At 40.4% G+C, this 14,053-nt stretch overlaps 1 protein-coding gene across 2 annotated transcripts in view; it reads right to left on the bottom strand.

Moving 5' to 3' along the window:
* The window catches only part of rhobtb4 (Rho related BTB domain containing 4), a 102,919-nt gene that overhangs the window by 33,182 nt on the left and 55,684 nt on the right, over nucleotides 1-14,053 (bottom strand). The gene's annotated exons all lie outside the window — the stretch shown is intronic.

Genomic DNA, 14,053 nt, shown 5'->3' on the forward strand with positions numbered 1-14,053 from the left:
AGAGCGACACGTGTGCAGTAGCCGAATGCATCTTTACACCTGCACGGGGCGAGTTCATATGCCGATCAGCCTTGTGCACGGAGAGCCACACCCTGATCGCATTATTCCTCTACTCTGTGCAGACGCCATCAATCAGCCAGCAGAGGTCATAATTGCATCAGTTATGAGGCAGTTACGGCTATCCGGCTCCCAGTTATCCCTACACGGCTCCCTTCCCTGGATGAACAGCAGCCAAATTAGGTGAGCTGAGATTCGATACGATGTATTCGAAACCCAGCTCTGGTGTAGTAGTGTATTTTACCGCTGCGACAGGACCTACAGGACAGGTAGTTACTTGGACTGTGGGAGGAAACCGGAGCACCTGGAGGAAACCCGCGCAGACATGGGGAAAACATGTAAACTCCACACAAAAGGACCCAGACTGCTCCCCCTGGGAGTCAAACCCAGGACCTTCTTGCTGTGAGGCGACGGTAACACTTTCATTGCCATCATATATTAGATGATAAATATTGATACAATACTCCACAATAAATGCAGAGAATTCCAAGAGCACTTTACATTTAGAAATACAGCAATCTAGATTAAAGCAGTACTGTTTGCCAGCCAGTTTTGCAACAGTTTCCATAAAAAGCATCTCTGAAAGATCAATCGAGACACTTCTTTTTATGCTACTGACAAAGACGTCATTACTGTGACCTCGTATGTCAGACTCGGGGTCGTCTAAAAACAGCTCCTATTCAAAGGGATACATGAGCCAGCTTTTCAACCGGTGTGTGCCTTCAGTCTCATCTGTCGAGGACAGCAAGGCTAGCATCATTTCCCAGAAAGCAGCATTAATGTAGAAGAGGTGTTCTTGTTTCCTGCTAATACACAGGAGTAAGGAAATCCTTCTTTAGCATTTTAAAGATACGCCATTCTTCACTCGATTCTCAGTCCTTCTCTTTACTCTCACTACTAGTGGTGGGCGGCACGGTGGCTAAGTGGGTAGCACTGTCGCCTCACAGCAAGAAGGTCCTGGGTTCGATCCCCAGGTGGGGCGGTCTGGGTCCATTCTGTGCGGAGTTTGCATGTCCTCCCCGTGTCCGTGTGGGTTTCCTCCAACAGTTCAAAGACATGCAAGTGAGGTGAATTTGAGATACAAAATTGTCCATGACTGTTTGACATTAAACCTGTGAACTGATGAACCTTGTGTAACCAGTAACTACCTGTCCTGTCATGAATGTAACCAAAGTGTGTAAAACATGACATTAAAATCCTAATAAACAAACATACAAACTACTAGTGGCAATTAAGTGCATTTTATTGTAATATTTAATATACATGTATACAATAAAAAATATGCAATTTCTTCAAGAAACACAGAAGCATGGTTCACAAGACTACACAAGTGCTTATAAAGGCGCCCAGATGACGCAGCAGGTTCTCAGAGTTTGAATCTCAGCATTGCTACCAGTTGGCAGGGCGCACCAGTTGGCAGTGCCTGCAGCAGACAAAACTCTATAGGGCTGCGAAAACTATTGGTGAAAATAGATAAAATTGATAATCGTAGCACCCAGGTGGTAAAGCAGGACATTCTCTAGCACATACTAGTCTGCTGAGTGGAAACTAAGACTAAAAAGGGAGTGGGGTCTTCAACGCTGTGTAAGGACCCAGGTGAAGTAGTCCGAGATGTCCGTACAGACAGTTGTGGAATGAGGAGATCAGCATGTGACTGGCCTTACGCACCAATCCACCAGTATGGGCGAATAAGAACAGGTCGTGGGAGTGCGTGTCAGGCAAATACACCCTCATCTGACGCAGAAGACTAACTGGCTATGCTAAATTGGCAAAAAAAAAATGAGAAAATGCATAAATACAAAAGCAAAATAGATTAACGCTGATGCAATAATTAGACAGGATGTTGTGTGTGTACTGGACTGAATCAAATCAGGATAGATTATGCAGCATAACAGAAGGAGATAAATGTTGCTGTGGAATTGTAGTGTCATGACATTAATGTGCAAGCAATTGTTTGTAGACTTTACTGACCAAGCAGCAGCAGTATATTAGGAAATAAACTGTTCTGGAAGCTGCATGAAATCAGGAAAACTGCCCAAGTAACTTCCACAATGGTTGAGAATCAGAAATATACTACACACCAGGAAAACTGTCCCAGTAGAAGCAAGAAGTGGGTACTGGCATTCTTTAACATCTACTTTAAATAATGGCTTTCACATCTTATGCAAATGCTTAAGTGATGTTCTGTGTTCACAAAGGAGATGGGCAGAATGACAATAGTGGCTTTCTTTATGACTGCAATTATACCCTGTTATCTTTAGGCAGGTCATGCTCAGTGTGTGGCAGCGACCACAAGCATTATGACGTGTTGTAAAATGGTGATAAGGGTTGGCGCTGTCTGTATGATGTGCCAGGTAGACTGGAAAAAGAAATGATCATGTGGTTGGTTGTTTGATTCTTAACGCCATGTCAGCTGCTGTGGCTATTATCATGGCTGAATAATAGGTTATTTTAAAGGTTGATCTATCTATCTATCTATCTATCTATCTATCTATCTATCTATCTATCTATATATATATATATATATATATATATACTGGTGCTGGTCATAAAATTAGAATATCATGAAACAGTTGATTTATTTCAGTAATTCCATTCAAAAAGTGAAACTTGTATATTATATTCATTCATTACACACAGACTGATATATTTCAAATGTTTATTTCTTTTAATGTTGATGATTATAACTGACAACTAATAAAAACCCCAAATTTAGTATCTCAGTATTCAGACACCTGGTGCCACACTCTAATCAGCTAATTAACTCAAAACACCTGCAAAGGCCTTTAAATGGTCTCTCAGTCTAGTTCTGTAGGCTACACAATCATGGGGAAGACTGCTGACTTGACAGTTGTCCAAAAGACGACCATTGACACCTTGCACAAGGAGGGCAAGACACAAAAGGTCATTGCTAAAGAGGCTGGCTGTTCACAGAGCTCTGTGTCCAAGCACATTAATAGAGAGGCGAAGGGAAGGAAAAGATGTGGTAGAAAAAAGTGTACAAGCAATAGGGATAACCGCACCCTGGAGAGGATTGTGAAACAAAACCCATTCAAAAATGTGGGGGAGATTCAAAGAGTGGACTGCAGCTGGAGTCAGTACTTCAAGAACCACCACGCACAGACGTATGCAAGACATGGGTTTCAGCTGTCGCATTCCTTTTGTCAAGCCACTCTTGAACAAGAGACAGCGTCCGAAGCGTCTCGCCTGGGCTAAATACAAAAAGGACTGGACTGCTGCTGAGTGGTCCAAAGTTATGTTCTCTGATGAAAGTAAATTTTGCATTACCTTTGGAAATCAAGGTCCCACAGTCTGGAGGAAGAGAGGAGAGGCACAGAATCCACCTTGCTTGAGGTCCAGTGTAAAGTTTCAACAGTCAGTGATGGTTTGGAGTGCCATGTCATCTGCTGGTGTTGGTCCACTGTGTTTTCTGAGGTCCAAGGTCAACACAGCCGTCTACCAGGAAGTTTTAGAGCACTTCATGCTTCCTGCTGCTGACCAACTTTATGGAGATGCAGATTTCATTTTCCAACAGGACTTGGCACCTGCACACAGTGCCAAAGCTACCAGTACCTGGTTTAAGGACCATGGTATGCCTGTTCTTAATTGGCCAGCAAACTCGCCTGACCTTAACCCCATAGAAAATCTATGGGGTATTGTGAAGAGGAAGATGTGATACGCCAGACCCAACAATTCAGAAGAGCTGAAGGCCACTATCAGAGCAACCTGGGCTCTCATAACACCTGAGCAGTGCCACAGACTGATCGACTCCATGCCACGCCGCATTGCTGCAGTAATCCAGGCAAAAGGAGCCCCAACTAAGTATTGAGTGCTGTACATGCTCATACTTTTCATCTTCATACTTTTCAGTTGGCCAACATTTCTAAAAATCCTTTTTTTGTATTGGTCTTAAGTAATATTCTAATTTTCTGAGATACTGAATTTGGGGTTTTCATTAGTTGTCAGTTATAATCATCAACATTAAAAGAAATAAACATTTGAAATATATTAGTCTGTGTGTAATGAATGAATATAATATACAAGTTTTACTGTTTGAATGAAATTACTGAAATAAATCAACTTTTTCATGATATTCTAATTTTATGACCAGCACACCAGTATATATATGGCATTTCTATATACAGGGGTTGGACAATGAAACTGAAACACCTGGTTTTAGACCACAATAATTTATTAGCATGGTGTAGGGCCTCCTTTTGCGGCCAATACAGCGTCAATTCGTCTTGGAAATGACATATACAAGTCCTGCACAGTGGTCAGAGGGATTTTAAGCCATTCTTCTTGCAGGATAGTGGCCAGGTCACTACGTGATGCTGGTGGAGGAAAACGTTTCCTGACTCGCTTCTCCAAAACACCCCAAAGTGGCTCAATAATATTTAGATCTGGTGACTGTGCAGGCCATGGGAGATGTTCAACTTCACTTTCATGTTCATCAAACCAATCTTTCACCAGTCTTGCTGTGTGTATTGGTGCATTGTCATCCTGATACACGGCACCGCCATTGGATGCACATGGTCCTCCAGAATGGTTCGGTAGTCCTTGGCAGTGACGCGCCCATCTAGCACAAGTATTGGGCCAAGGGAATACCATGATATGGCAGCCCAAACCATCACTGATCCACCCCCATGCTTTACTCTGGGCATGCAACAGTCTGGGTGGTACGCTTCTTTGGGGCTTCTCCACACCGTAACTCTCCCGGATGTGGGGAAAACAGTAAAGGAGGACTCATCAGAGAACAATACATGTTTCACATTGTCCACAGCCCAAGATTTGTGCTCCTTGCACCATTGAAACCGACGTTTGGCATCGGCACGAGTGACCAAAGGTTTGGCTATAGCAGCCCGGCCGTGTATATTGACCCTGTGGAGCTCCCGACGGACAGTTCTGGTGGAAACAGGAGAGTTGAGGTGCACATTTAATTCTGCCGTGATTTGGGCAGCCGTGGTTTTATGTTTTTTGGATACAATCCGGGTTAGCACCCGAACATCCCTTTCAGACAGCTTCCTCTTGCGTCCACAGTTAATCCTGTTGGATGTGGTTTGTCCTTCTTGGTGGTATGCTGACATTACCCTGGATACCGTGGCTCTTGATACATCACAAAGACTTGCTGTCTTGGTCACAGATGCGCCAGCAAGACGTGCACCAACAATTTGTCCTCTTTTGAACTCTGGGATGTCACCCATAATGTTGTGTGCATTGCAATATTTTGAGCAAAACTGTGCTCTTACCCTGCTAATTGAACCTTCACACTCTGCTCTTACTGGTGCAATGTGCAATTAATAAAGATTGGCCACCAGACTGGTCCAATTTAGCCATGAAACCTCCCACACTAAAATGACAGGTGTTTCAGTTTCATTGTCCAACCCCTGTATATGGCGCATTTTTAGGTCCTAATGTGTTTAACAGAGGTTCTTCATTCACAGAGGGGGCAAGTGGGCTGAAATATGGGTACATTTTTTTATACTCTTTCTTGGAATGGAACAAGAATCCAAAATAAGATATTTATGTTATTTTATTTTAAATTGCATAAGGGCGCTCAGGTGAAGCAGTGGGATATTCCGCTAGCACACCAGTGCCGAGATTCTGAACTCCTCGGTTCAAAACTTGGCGTCGCCACCAGTCGACTGGACGCCATCTAGCGGGCATAATTGGCAGTGCCCGGGGTCTTCAAACGCTGTGTAAGGACCCTGATTAGCAGATAGAGAGGTGCATGTGCAGAGTGCATAGGTAAAAAAGGGTTACGCTATGCTGTGCGTGGGTCGGAGGAGGCGTGAGCAGCAATATACACACCTAGACTGCAACCAAGGATCTTCCCCAGCAACAGAAGATGAACTGACTACACTACATTGGGAGAAAATGCATTAATAAAATATTTTTTAAAAATTGCATAAGGGAGAGTCTGATTAGGTGCTTGTAATGTAAAATGCACATAATTAGTAAGTCTGTGCTTTCTGACAGTATTTATTCCAAAGAGAATTGCACTTAACACCTATTTCTTCAGTACTGTAATCTGCTTAGAGACAGCAACGTCTGATGTAAGTTAACACCGGCTTGTTTTTTTGTTTTTTTAAGTTAGGACATCAACACTTTTGTGTCTCTTTGTTTGGATGGCACTGTGTCAGGGACTTGTCTGGCAGACAGCAACAGGCTAGAGGTCAGCTAAGGCTGTGAATTACTAAATCTGTTTATATGCACACTAATGATTTAATAGGGTATTTATGTGGTTCACAGCATGGCTCTCCCTGCATGTTATGGTTCTCTGTGAGATTACTCTACAGACTGGTGAAAAGAAAAGTTATGCAACTAAACACTTGTACCAGATCTCCTTGTAAAAGTCCCAGATCTCCACAATCAGCATGACATTAGTACAAGCGAGAGTTGGTTGTTGGATTTTAACGCCATGTTTAACACATTTGTGTCATTTTATGGCATGATCGGTCTGCTTATTGTATCTTGTCTTTATATTGCCACGTGCTAAACCCCATACTCGTAAAATTAGTATCCACACCATTGGTTGTGTAGTTTCACAACCTGTTTAATTCTGTTGTGTGATTTTAAAATAACTGTCTTTTCCTGTTCTAAAGTGTAGTTTCCTTTTTAAAAAGCTTATTTATAAATGTGTTTATAATAATACAGGTTTTCAATAAAAAAAAAAAATCTATGTTGGGTGGTGAAGCAATTTAATGTGGTAAGCCCACCACCACAGAAATCTCAAGCTCTCAAGTCAGAATTCCAGGCAGTGCTATCAACCTGGCTGGATGCCAAAACAGGTACAATCAATAATAATAATAATGATGTTTTATTTAGTCTCAGTCTCGAGGTCGCTTTACAGGAGAGGAGGAACAAAAATACAATTTGAAAAGATAAGATTTCAGTAGGGACTTAAAAGAAGAAATAGAAGAGCAGTCGATCTCGCAGGAATTGAGGCAGAGAGTTCCAGAGCTTAGGAGCAGCCGCACTGAAAGATCTGCCACCCATTGAGGACAGTTTAGTCAGAGGCGTAGAGAGAAACCTACCACCGGAGGACCTTAAGGAGCGAGAGGGAATGTAAAGGTGTAAGAGCTCTCGAAGATACGCCGGGGCCAGACCATGGAGAGCTTTAAAAGTAAAAAGCAGAAATTAGAATTTTGATGGGAAGCCAGTGCAATTCTGTCTCGCCGTCAGGTTTTGAATGTATTGCAGATTGTTGATGAGTTTAGTCGGAAGACCTACATATAGAAACGTACAATAATCCATGTGTGGAAAAAATAAAGGCAAGAACCAAGGTTTTGACATCGGTGATGGAGAGTATAGGTCCCAGTTGTGGTTAAGGAACTAATGCGGGATTCAAAGGAAATATGGGAATTGGCTGTGTTTGAAGGAGGAGCAGGTAGAAGGGGCTTCTTAGATGCTATGCAATCTAATCTATCGCCCTCCATACTAGGGATACCAATACTGCAAATTGAGTATCTGCCAATACCGATACCAATGCGATACCGTCATTTCTCCTTTCAAACAACTAAGCAGTAATAATACACGTCTCAGTGCACCATGGATAAACTAGGTATCTAAACAACAATGCTCAGACTGTGTAACAAATATTCTAAAAACATAAATACAGAACCTACAACATCACACTTATACAAAACTGCTGTTTTTATTTTAACTTTTACACACAAACTTTTACATGACGATCGCGCTACGAACAGGTTTCACTTACGTTCGAGCTGTTGTTCACGTGACATCTCGCTTTATGGCGTGTCGTCCAAAGTGTCTACAATTGGAAGATGTGGATGTCAATCAAGCGCGAAGGACCAATTAGAACTGACGCAGAGTTGAGATTTTTCGTTAAAGTTCTGTCATGTTTTTAGATTAGTAAAAAAAAACAAAGCGCGCTTATTAAAAAACCCTGCTGGATTTTGAAGAGGACATCCGTGGCTAAACGGGAAACGCTGTAGTTTGTTTTATTTCATAACACTAATGGATTAATCGTTGAGGGTGTGAGAGATCTCCAAGCCCGGACAAGATGGGTTTTCTTCATCTCAGGTGAGCGATATATCATTTACCAAGTGTTTTTATTGTGTTTAAACAGTGTTTTTAGATGTGGCTGTAGTAGATAATGTTTTAAATGTTAAAAGTTTAAGTAGATCAGTGTGTTTTAATTTCTGAACGGTCTGTATGGATCGCATCGGTTTACACGTTTACACACAGAGCGATACCAATACAGAGTATCGGATTGGTTCACCCCTACTCCATACCATGGTTCTCGGTGTACCAGCCCTCCTTGTAATGGTCCCATATCTCCTCAACCAGTGTGAGATTAGTACAAGCAAGGATTGGGTGAATACAGGGACAAATGCAAAAATAGAAGCCAAAAAACAAACATACATGCCTATTTTTATTAACATTGGTCTTACTGATCTGGGATCAACTGTACCAGCTGATAGAAGCCAGACTCCTCAGCCATCCTGCAAATAAACACTGAACTGCATGCTCACTCAGAACTTGGCAGAAAATTCAAGAAACCAGACACCGTTACACCAGTTTTGAGTTTCACTTCAATCAGCTGACTGAAAAGTGTGGTCTCACACTACACCGAACACGCACGGCCCTGCAGCCAGCTAGACAAAAGAGACATCGCTGGATCCTATAACTCTGTTAACAGTGTCGCGAGGGTTAGTCATAATACATAATTGCTCAGTCATTGAGAATTACCAGTGGAAATAACTTACTGGAAGCTAAATGGGTTAGAAGCAGAGAGACGATGCTAATGGGGCGAGATGGATGTTTAAGCCTTTTGCAAACCAGAATGATTTAATGCAGTGGATTGCGTATCAGCATGAGGACAGGACACAGGACAACATAACATAGAATCGATTGCTGCTGAGGGTCAAACTGCACAACCATTTGACTTGACGTTTCTAGTCTTTTATACTATTTCTCCCTAAAGCAGAAACAAATAAAATTCAATTCTGGCTGGTGAATAAAAACAAATAAACAGTAGAAATTACATAACGTTATGTCATGGCTGAGGCAGTCACTCGTGACCAGTTTGCAGTGGAAAGGAATGCCATAGTGATGCCATAGATCAACTAATAATTAATAAAACCCTTTGTCAGCATTTATTTATGGATTTTCTCCCTTTTTTCTCCCAATTTTTAGCGTAGACAGATAGTCTTCCATCGCTGGGGACCCTAATCGTGTCCTAGAGAGTGTATTGGCCCGACACAGAGACGATAACTCATCTATTGCTGCTGTTTGAATTGGTCATCGTCTAGACCTTCATCAGTGGTCACAGGACACTGCCCACGGGGAGCTGTTGGCTGGATATATTTTTGGTTGGTGGACTATTCTCAGTCCAGCAGTGACAGTGAGGTGTTTAAAAACTCAAGCAGCGCTGCTGTGTCTAATCCACTCATACCAGCACAACACACACTAACACACCACCACCATGTCAGTGTCACTGCAGTGCTGAGAATGATCCACCACCTAAATAATACCTGATCTGTAGTGGTCCTGTGGGGGGGGTCCTGACCATTGAAGAACAGCATGAAAGGAGGCTAACAAAGCATGCAGAGAAACAGATGGAATACAGTCAGTAATTGAGGGAGTTTGGGGGGAAAAAAGAAGGTTAATTCCAGAATTTTCCCTCATCAGCTAGATGTGTGTTCCAAATGATGAATGGATTAACAGAACAGCAATATGTTCAGGACATAAAATATTTAGAGCTTTAATAGTCATTAACAAGACTTTGTAATCAACGTAGATCCCACAAACAGTCAATATAAGTTAAATATGGCATATTGAACATGGTTTTTAACAGCAAATTTTGTTATCAAAATAAAAACTGGGCTAAAAAGTACGTAGTGCACACCAAGCATTACACAGAAATACAATGAGTGTGGGTAGGGAAGCAAACTGTGGAGAGAAGAAAAAGAAAGAGAGAGCAGTAGACGCCTACTCCATTCAAAAACATTTCACTACCCACATAATAGTCCTTCTGCTCAATTCAACAAGCCAAGCCTTGTTTCTGTAGGCTTTAGGAAGAGTAGACTGGATATCACTGAATGTGGGTCAACTTCTTCTGAGTCAAAACTAAGTCAGTGTAGGACGGTTTAAATTTGGCATTTTAATCAGAAATCACAGTCTGTCTTTAATGACAGTAACAGAACAGTACCCTCTCCAACTGACTCTGCTCTGCACTGACTCAATCTATCTACAATAAGGAAAGTAAAGTAGAGAGTAAACAAAGTGTGTAAGTTAGTTGTTGACGCACAGGACCCCCACAAATGAAGAAAAAATATAATAAGAGTATTAGTAATAAAGAGTTATTCTTGTTAACACACAGAACAAGTATTGTACAGTAAAACAATGCTCTCCACATTACTGTGCTTTATAAACACTGTATATCACACTACAGTAATAATGTAGCCTAACAGATACAATCACTTCTGTTTAAAATCACAATAATACAATCACATTAAACAGTGTTGCGTTTTAAGCATGTTTAACGGTGATTCTATGCACATTAAACAGTGATGCGTTTTTATGCACTTAAACAGTGATGCGTTTTTTCGCATGTTAAACAGTGATGCGTTTTTACAAACATTAAATGTTGATGCGGTTTTATGCATATTAAAACGGTGATTCTAAGCACATTAGTGATGTGTTTTTAAAAAAGGTTAAACAGTGATGAGTTTTTAAGCATATTAAATAAAGCAATAAGCCACGAGAAACTTACTGCGATTTTATCACAGGGAAGGTTGTTTTGGCACGACGCAAAGCAGAGCCAATCAGATTTAAGGACCGGAACTACAGTTCTATATAGTTTTATAATAGTCATTCTATGCACATGAAAACAGAGATGCGTTTTTATGCAAGCTGAACGGTGATGCGTTTTTATGCATATTAAATTATGATTCTATGCACATTAAACGGTGATGCGTTTTTGTGCACTTTAAACAGTGATGCGTTTTTATGCACATTAAATGGTGATGCGTTTTTATGCACGTTAAACGGATGCATTTTAAGCAAGCTAAACGGTGATGCGTTTTTATGAACATTAAACAGAGATGTATTTTATGCAAGCTAAATTATGCGTTTTTGTGAATATTAAATAATGATTCTATGCACATTAAACAGAGATGCTTTTTTATGAACATTAAACAGAGATGCGTTTTCATGAACATTAAACAGAGATGCTTTTTTATGAACATTAAACAGAGATGCTTTTTTATGCACATTAAACAGAGATGCGTTTTTATGCACATTAAACAGAGACGCGTTTTTATGCACACTAAACAGAGACGCGTTTTCATGAACATTAAACAGAGATGCGTTTTTATGAACATTAAACAGAGATGCGTTTTCATGAACATTAAACAGAGATGCGTTTTCATGAACATTAAACAGAGATGCGTTTTTATGAACATTAAACAGAGATGCGTTTTCATGAACATTAAACAGAGATGCGTTTTTATGAACATTAAACAGAGATGCGTTTTTATGAACATTAAACAGAGATGCGTTTTCATGAACATTAAACAGAGATGCGTTTTTATGAACATTAAACAGAGATGCGTTTTTATGAACATTAAACAGAGATGCGTTTTTATGAACATTAAACAGAGATGCGTTTTTATGAACATTAAACAGAGATGCGTTTTTATGAACATTAAACAGAGATGCGTTTTTATGCACACTAAACAGAGATGCGTTTTTATGAACATTAAACAGAGATGCGTTTTTATGCACACTAAACAGAGATGCGTTTTTATGAACATTAAACAGAGATGCGTTTTTATGAACATTAAACAGAGATGCGTTTTCATGAACATTAAACAGAGATGCGTTTTTATGAACATTAAACAGAGATGCGTTTTCATGAACATTAAACAGAGATGCGTTTTCATGAACATTAAACAGAGATGCGTTTTCATGAACATTAAACAGAGATGCGTTTTTATGAACATTAAACAGAGATGCGTTTTTATGCACATTAAACAGAGATGCGTTTTTATGCACATTAAACAGAGATGCGTTTTCATGAACATTAAACAGAGATGCGTTTTTATGAACATTAAACAGAGATGCAGTTCAGGCTTATAAAACAGTGAAGAGAATTCAGACATTTTTTTTTAGTAAACAAAGATGCGTTTTTATGCACATCATTGACTCATTCTTGTGCATAATAAATAATTTGCACACACTGCATATTTCACCACTGATACACTATATATGTTTTACTTTAATTTGTATTTTTTAATCCCTAGCCATGTCTGTAACACTTTACTTTAAAAGAAAAACAGAAATAGACTAACGGAGACTCTGTTCCCTGGCAGTGTGTGGATTTTCTAACAGACTAAATTGGCAGCGACTGATCTGCCCTGCCATCACACAGCCAGCACCCACAGATACCATTGTGCCTACAATCCTCGCCTACAGACAAACCACACGATGACATTTACACCGACAGACACAATTAAAATGTAAAAACACAGCATTGTTATCTGTAAATCCATTAATCTGCCCACCAATTTGGATTTACATTCTGTGCCTCTAGTGTTTTAGGAAAATATGTGGAAAGACACTTGCTGCCATCAGCATGTACAGATGGTTAAAGTACCCAGTGGCTGGCTAATAACAAGGTTAACGTGGGCAGTGAGCTGCAGATGAGCAGGATTTTGACACAATCTAAACTTTACTAAACCCGATCCTAATCCCGATCTTTTGTTTTACATCAGCATGTCCACTGTGTGGAAATACTTTAAATTGGAAAGTGAAACAAGTCCAACAGTGAAGTGTAATGTCTGCAATGCGAGCGTTTCACGAGGCGGTAGTAGCAGAGCTGCGTTCATTACTGTAGAATTTTACTATTTATATGGTGTGTGAGTCCAGGATCACTCCGGTTTACAAAACAACGTAGTGATGCACTTGCTTAATAAAAAAATAAATACACGGTATATTCACAAATTGTCGGGAGCAGAACACTTTATTAACTCCTTCTGTTACGGTACCAAATAGCAGACAGCTAGAGTCACCGCGTTAGCCAAGCACGCTTTTTTATTTTATTTATTTATTTTATTTTTCAGCATTTAGCGGACGCTTTTATCCAAAGCGACTTACACGATGAGCTGAACACGATGAGCAATTGAGGGTTAAGGGCCTTGCTCAGGGACCCAACAGTGGCAACTTGGTGGTGGCGGGGCTTGAACCGGCAACCTTCTGTTTACTAGTTCAGTACCTTAACCACTGAGCTATCACTGCACTATGGAAGCTCCACAAAACACACTCACTTCACATTGTCACGATACAACCACAGAAAAGTTTGTTACAGTTACAACACGCATACAAGTACGGTGGCTCAATTTGATCCGGCACCTAAAAAATAAACACTCTGTCCGCTAACACGGCAGAGATGCTGATTTTCCTCAAAAAAGAACCTTCACTTTATTTTGAGTGTTCTAGTTTTACTACTACAATGCTGCACTAAGTTGGTTTACTTTTATTTTGTAAAAATAAAAGAACATTAAGCAATAGCTTGGATGCAGGCAATTTGTTTTCCTACAGCACTGCAGAGCTATTCAGTTGTTAAACATAAACATTGGATTAATTTGAATAACTGTAATGTACTTGAAGTGTGCACTGTGTGAACAGTATTATCTAGTTCTTATCTAGACAATATCTAGAAAATACAAGTATCGGTTTGAGACTCCGTATCGGATAGGGATCAAAATTAATGATCGGGAACAAAAAAAACGTGATCGGGACATCCCTACCTGTAGCTAAAATAGTGACTTCCTGTCCTTTGAGACTGTGAAACGTACAGCTGTTAATGCTTCGGAAAAACACACTGTCTTTTTCCAAGCACCTGCCTACAGCCACACCACAAAATTACTTGAAACAGCCCCCACAGGGCTTCAAACATAGCACCCGAGTCTGCAGAGAAACCCTAGCTGCTCACACAAGTGCATGCATGCAGAAAAGGCTGAATCAA

This window comes from Trichomycterus rosablanca, chromosome 21 (assembly GCF_030014385.1).
Source record: "Trichomycterus rosablanca isolate fTriRos1 chromosome 21, fTriRos1.hap1, whole genome shotgun sequence".
Taxonomy (NCBI): domain Eukaryota; kingdom Metazoa; phylum Chordata; class Actinopteri; order Siluriformes; family Trichomycteridae; genus Trichomycterus; species Trichomycterus rosablanca.